The sequence below is a fragment of the Gavialis gangeticus genome, unplaced genomic scaffold (assembly GCF_001723915.1).
Source record: "Gavialis gangeticus isolate Ggan-Ray unplaced genomic scaffold, GavGan_comp1, whole genome shotgun sequence".
Classification (NCBI taxonomy): domain Eukaryota; kingdom Metazoa; phylum Chordata; order Crocodylia; family Gavialidae; genus Gavialis; species Gavialis gangeticus.
Window position 1 is genome coordinate 3,946,375 of NW_017729002.1, and position 6,417 is coordinate 3,952,791.

Here is a 6,417-nt window from a genome sequence, read left to right on the forward strand (position 1 = left end):
TTGTTTGTTTGTTTTTTAAACAAGAAAGAGGTGCTGGGGAAGGACCTCTTTCCCAATGACTTCAACTTTGTAGGATAAAGCTCTCCACTCAAGGGCTCAGAAATAAGCCTGTATTTGGTGTCCTGAAAGTTTTTTTAGAATGATGCATCACAGCAGAAAAACAGAAGTGGGTTGCACTTCTTTGCTGGTCACTGTCAAGGTTTTATAACTTGAGCTGTCTTGCATGTTGCCAGAGCCCTACTCAACTCCACTGGGAGCTGTTAATGTTACTATTCAGGTAGCTAAAAAAGATTGGAGGGAGGTCAAAGCTTTCAAGCTACTGCATAGTTCTGGAACTGACCCAGAAGACTAAAGATAAGGTCATGAAATTCTTTCCCTTCCTCCCTGTAAGGTTATCACTTAAACCATTGACTGCTCTGAACTGCACATAGATGGCATGTAGCCTTGTAGAGCTTACTGGTTGCTGCAGGCCTCCAAGTACAGGGAAGCAGGACCCCGAACCCAGCTTGTTGGAGCTTGTTTAAAACAGCCCAGGTTCCAATTCCTAACATTTATTTCTTGAATATAAAAGCAGCAAGAGAACAAGGGAACCTTGTGCCATAGAAGTCTGCATAGACTCATTAACCACATGGAAAGTCTATTCTCTTTTTGAAGCAAATTAATGTTAGTCTGAATCTTGTATTCAGAGCACACTGCTGGCATTATGCCACCAGTTTCGTGACTTTCAAATTGGGGTCACATGCTATCCTGGATTAATTGTTTTAAACTTTACAAAACACCAGGCTACAGCCAGTCTGTTTGCCACTACATTTTTTTTAGTCTCAAGTATGATCTGATATTCAGATTACATAATCAGTACTGCTCCAGTAGTGTACAGCACCAAACAGGAATCCACAGGAGACAACCCCTTCTGCTGCTTGGGTATTGTTTTGCTTTTTGTAGCATGCCTTCATGCAAAACTGCTTTAATTTATTCTGTAAACTGCCAGAATATAAAGCTAGGATTCTGATCACTATAAAAGGGAACGTTTAAACAGGCCACTTACAGAAGGGGGAAGGCAGGAGGGGTCAAGGGAACTCCCCTGTATCCACCCCTCCCCCACTTTGCCATGGATTTGCTGTCTCAACTGCTTTGATCAGGTATTACCATATTTAAATCAGATAAGATGACCCCCAATAGTTTATTTATATAGGTAAATTACTATGGGTATCCATGGACTTCATCAATACAGAATTGATGCAGTTTACTAGTAAGATGTTTTTTAAAACTACTCCAAGTTTTAGCACAGGTGCTACCTAAACACACTTAAGAAGCAGTTTTGCACCTACTTATTATATACAATGATTATGATTATCATCATCATCACCAACGCCAAATGAGTTCCAAATTCAACTGGACAAAGTCAAGTATCCTCCCTCCCAGACCCAATCTGGAGCTTTAGCTACGCCTCAGATAAAGGCAGGTATCCTGCATGCAAGCCCAAAGCCCACAGAACTTGGGGTTCAGATGCTCCCTGTCTTGCCTGATCTTAACCAAAAGACCAAGAGTATACTACAAACTGTATGTGGTCCAAAGCCAAAAGGCTCATGATTTAGCATATAGTTTATAGGGCTGGGCTCCAGGAAGGTCTACAGCATTTCAGACCATGGTGATGCTACAGCTCAGATTATACCACCCCTCCCCACACTTGCGTAAAGCAGAGGATTCATGCGCTAATTAGCCTACCACTCATGACTGGAATCAGGTGTTCTTCTCACCTGGGATCCTCCAAAACTTTATATGCAGATGAGGAATAAGACTACCTGGTCTTGTTCCACCTCAGAGGCCAGGGACACACCAAGCACATACAATAAGCTAAGACAGGAGGTGACAGGGATTCTGGGTAAGCTGTTTGAAGGCCCTGTTTGGTGATGTTTGCCAGATATTAAAACATAATTAAAAAGCAGGACTTGCTGGAAATGGGGCAAAAGTTCAGCTGTGAGAGAGTGAAGAGGAAGTCAAAATGGATTCAATGTTGTGACTCACTACGACTTTAGAGAATCAGCACTGAGTGGGAATTCATGCCATAGCATAAACCTTATCCAGAGGAGCTATACTGCTTTATCTGTGTGGTTACCAGCATCTGTGATCAAGCATTTTTGGTACCAAGGGGAAGGTGTCAAGGCTGGCTCTGGCACTGGTCTGGTATTACAGTACTTCCAGACCCCATACCAGTTCCCTGTGCAGAAGACTATGGGCTTTTGAGGAATGGAGACAGTATCTTCAAGTGTGTCAGTACAGTGCATAGTACAAATCAGACCCCAATCCCAATTGAGGCATTCTTAAGATTCTGGGTTATGCCATAGAATCGATGCAGCAGTGAGGTAGAGGGAAGTAGTTTACTCCTGTATTGCACTTGGTGCTGTAAACTATATTTGTAAGGGGACGGTTAAGGCAAGACCATCTCTGGGCATGCTCAAAAGGCCTCGAAGACCCTATTAGAAAGTGTAAGGATTGGTTAAGCATGGCTCCAAGTAGTCTACTTTCTTACTCTAGTGCTCAACGGGGTAGGCTTGGTGTTGTGTTTTTTTTGCCCCACCTTTTGTGATCAAGTAAAATGAGCAACCTGACATCGTAGCGTGCTTTCAGAGGTTAAAACTACAGTCCAACCTCATTAGCAAATACAGTCCATCACTCCCATTGTGGCAGAGCTGGTTTTTAGCCACATGCCTCCCTTAAGCATACCTAGTTATGGTATGCTTCTAGCTCATGCAATGGTGTGATCTGCTCAGTTTAACAAAGAATGTAAGAGGGTTGAATCCTGCTACAAAGTACTTACAGCTTTCACTCAGTACTGTTTCTAAGCTATGCCACCCTGGTCTTTGCACCAGCAAGCAAATGAAATAAACATTAAGGCCTGGGTTCTCCAGAGAGTCTGATCTTGTGTTTTATGGAGGTTCTGCACAATCCAGTGTCTTTTCCCCAACCAAAAGCAATCTTTCCTTAAACTCCTACACAACATCCTCAAATCTAGTTGCTCAGTAACTCCAGCTCTCCTTTTAAGTAGGTCCCCAACTAGCCCCACCTCCCCTCCCTTCTCTGCATCTGGGTTTGACACACACACACACACAGTCAGCAAAACTGAAGCAAGAACATGCTGACTTGTTCACTGCTTCACTAATTGTCTTGCAACTTCTGGCACTTAACCTCTCGACTGATTTAACTGACCACATTCACAGCTTCCTACCAGGCTTACTTTTATATAGTGACACTCACCTGATGGCATAGATCTATATTTCAGCAAGTCTTGGAGCAAAATACAAAAACAAACAAACCAAAAAAACATTCAGTATACCATCTTACCAAGTATTTGGGGTAAAGGATAACTCTAGGCAGTTGACTAGTAAGCTAGACACCACACTATGGACGATAGAAAACATGGTCAAACAATTATCTTAACATTGCAGGATATACTCATTCTACCCCTACTACCCATCAGTTCAGAAGTCCAGAAAGTGATGCAAAAGGAAGACCATCTGATGTCAGAAAGGAAAAAGCCACAAAAGTCCAGCTCTTGAGAACCATTTATCCAACTTATTGCTAAGGGATAGGCTTTCCTTGCTGGGATCCTTGAATTGGAGAGTTCTGAACCATCAGTCTGTACAAACATTTCTTGTCTATATAACCAGAATTGTATTTCGGTCAAAGCAACTTTCTATGATAGTCTATATTACCCATAGTGTTCAGATGTAACATACAGCTTCCTACTTTAAAAACAAAACAAAGATGACACCACAAACCCCTCTAGATTTACCTGGAGGGTACTCATTCTAGGCTGCTGGAAGCAAGTTACGTTTTAAGATGACGCACAAATCATGCTGGCTCTGGCATCACTGTGCTCCAAGAATTTACACTTTGGATCCAAGTCTTCTCAACTAAAATGGAAAGCTTTTGGTTCAAAGGATCGCTCATTTGCAGAAGATAAGTGAGGCAGTCCCCTGATAATCCTTCCTATACTCAGTTATTCAAAAAGATCTAAAGGGCCCAGCTTTGTGGCTAGGCAGCATTTGTTATGCTGCACAATGACTTCTGCTGCTAGAAAAGCTAGTTTGCTCAAATGGTGAAGGATGTACGCTACAATCTCTAGTTTTGTCAATAACAGGATGCAAGAAGGGGACAGAGTGAACACAGTCCATTTGTTAAGAAAAATATTACTGATTTTTGAACTGCAGACATTCTGCCAGAGTTGACCTTAAATTCTGGTTGTTACGAAGTCCCCGAAAATCCATTCCTGCTTACAATATATGGAGTAGTGTCTTGAAAAAGGCTTAAAAAGCAAGCTTGTTTTCAAAATCTAAATCCTTAGATTAGTGTGCTGAACTTGTTTGATATATTTGAGACTTCAGTTAATGTCCTTTTTGTTGTTTGGTATTTCAGTTAAGAAACTAAGGGGGTGGGGAGGAAGAAGAGAAGCAGGGTATTATAATTCTAGGTGTAAGTACTTCTTATGTTTTTAACATCTGCTTTGGTTTAAACAGACTAATGGTAGTGGATCTTAAATCCAACATTAAGAAGGTAAGTCCAAACAGATGCTAGAAAGCCTGTTAATAGAGGGTAGCATGGTGCTCTTGTTGTGCTGGTTGTCCGTTTCGTGGAGGATTTTAAAGCTAGGCAAAAAAAAAAAAAAAAGGCAGCTTAGAGCATTGTGCACATAGTTCCCTGCCAGTTACTTATTTTCACTGCCAGCAGCCCACATTTTATTCCATTTCTAGAAATGAATGAGTTTGACTGCTTTTGCAAATTCATAACAGAAGAAAGTTTATCTGCTAAAACAAGCAGAAAGAGAAGTGAAAAGAGAATCCAAAGTTGCAAATATACTATTTATAAACACTGTATGTACTAGCACCTCCACTGCTCAATCTTGAGGGCGTAAAGACTGTGATGTGTCAGCTACAGATATTCATGAGTGCTTAGATTAGCTGCATGCAGCTAAAAAAAAAAAAAAGTTTCCACTGGCCTCAAATAGTGGCCACAACGTTCTGGTTTAACTCCACTAACTTGGATTTAAGTTCCAAGCAGATAGCACTGAAACCTGGATGGAGTGCAACTCTAAGTGAACAAAAGCCATTTTTGAAACTATTGGCAATGCATGAGTTTTTTCCCCTTCAAACTAAGCTCATTTTTTAGTAAAGTAGCAGCTGAGGAAACCCAGTCACACACATGACCTTAAGAACCATTATCTGTGTTCTCTTCTAAGAGCCATGGTCTGGTCTAACAGTCTCCAAAGATGTAGGCAGTACTACTACAGCAGTACAGAGCACCTTGAACCAAGTTAAACCAGATGCTTCCCATCACTGTAGTAAGAGACCAGGACAAACATGTGGAAGCCGGATCAGTGACAGCACCATATCCCCCACCCCACAATTCTCACAGGTATTATGCACACTACACCCAAAGCATTTTTAAACTGTTACCAGACTTCATGACTGTATTAAGTGTCTCAAGCATATGAAAATACCACTAGTTTTAACTCCTCAAGCTTACTTCCACTGACATCTATGGATGAATGTTCACTTATGCAAGTGGGATTGGTGTCCAGCCAAAGAACCAATGCTTCACTGTATTTAAGTATGGCCCAGTTATACACATCACTTCCATCAAATAAACTGGAAGTCACTCTATCTTTAAAATAATTAACTGTGTTGCTCTAACAACAGACCCACTAAGACCACAGTGATTCGGCACCGAGCTGTCTTTCTACAGCTCAACTTCATCCTGGTCAACCTGTGCTGCCTCACCAAGCCCTGGCCACAGCAGGTGTTACTACACCTTTTGCCCTGCCCTGCTCCCTTCCCAACAGGGCCCCGAGCTCCGCTCTGAAGGTTTCCGGGGTGATATTTATTGAAGAGCCTCTCCACTCTCTCCCCAGGCGCAGGTTCTCTCCCCCTCCAGCCTCCCTCAGCAGAACTTACTGGTTTCCATGTTTTGCCCGGACACCCGGGGCCGCAGGGCCCGTCTCGGCAACGCGAGGCCTTGCCCAGGAGGCCGCCGGGCCCGGGGCAGCGTCCCCTCAGGCGGCAGCGAGCTGGGCAGGGGCCAGGGCAGGGTGCGCGCATCCCCTTCCCTCCCCACGGGGCACCCGGGGCCTGCGGGACAGCGCCTCCCGCCCCGACCGCTGCCACCAAGGACGTATCAACCCTCCGCGGGGGCCGGGCCGGGCCGCAACATGGCACCCGCCTCCCATCCCTCGCCCCTGCCGAGGAAAACAGCGCGGAGAGGGGAGCAGAGCGGAGCCACCGCCTCAGCTGGGGGCACTCGCCGCCGCAGCACCAGGCCGCGAGCCCGGCCCCCACCTCCTTTTGTCGGGAAGCTGCGCCGAAGCGGCGCACACAAAGGGCCCCAGCCCCGCCCGGCCGGCCCCGCGGAACCCCGGCCCCG

The 6,417-nt window shown here is 44.5% G+C and overlaps 1 protein-coding gene across 2 annotated transcripts in view; it reads right to left on the reverse strand.

The window, feature by feature from the left end:
• The window catches only part of SNN (stannin), a 22,313-nt gene extending 16,245 nt beyond the window's left edge, over positions 1–6,068 (reverse strand). Inside the window, exons 1-2 of one of the 2 annotated variants that reach the window (XM_019507444.1) lie at positions 5,952–6,068; positions 3,343–3,399 (exon numbers count right to left, since the gene is read on the reverse strand). The gene's annotated coding sequence lies outside the window, so the exon portion shown is untranslated. Of the gene's footprint in view, positions 1–3,255; positions 3,278–3,342; positions 3,400–5,951 lie in introns of those variants that run through there. The other variant, XM_019507445.1, reaches the window with a different exon arrangement.
• Positions 6,069–6,417: the final 349 nt, after the last annotated feature.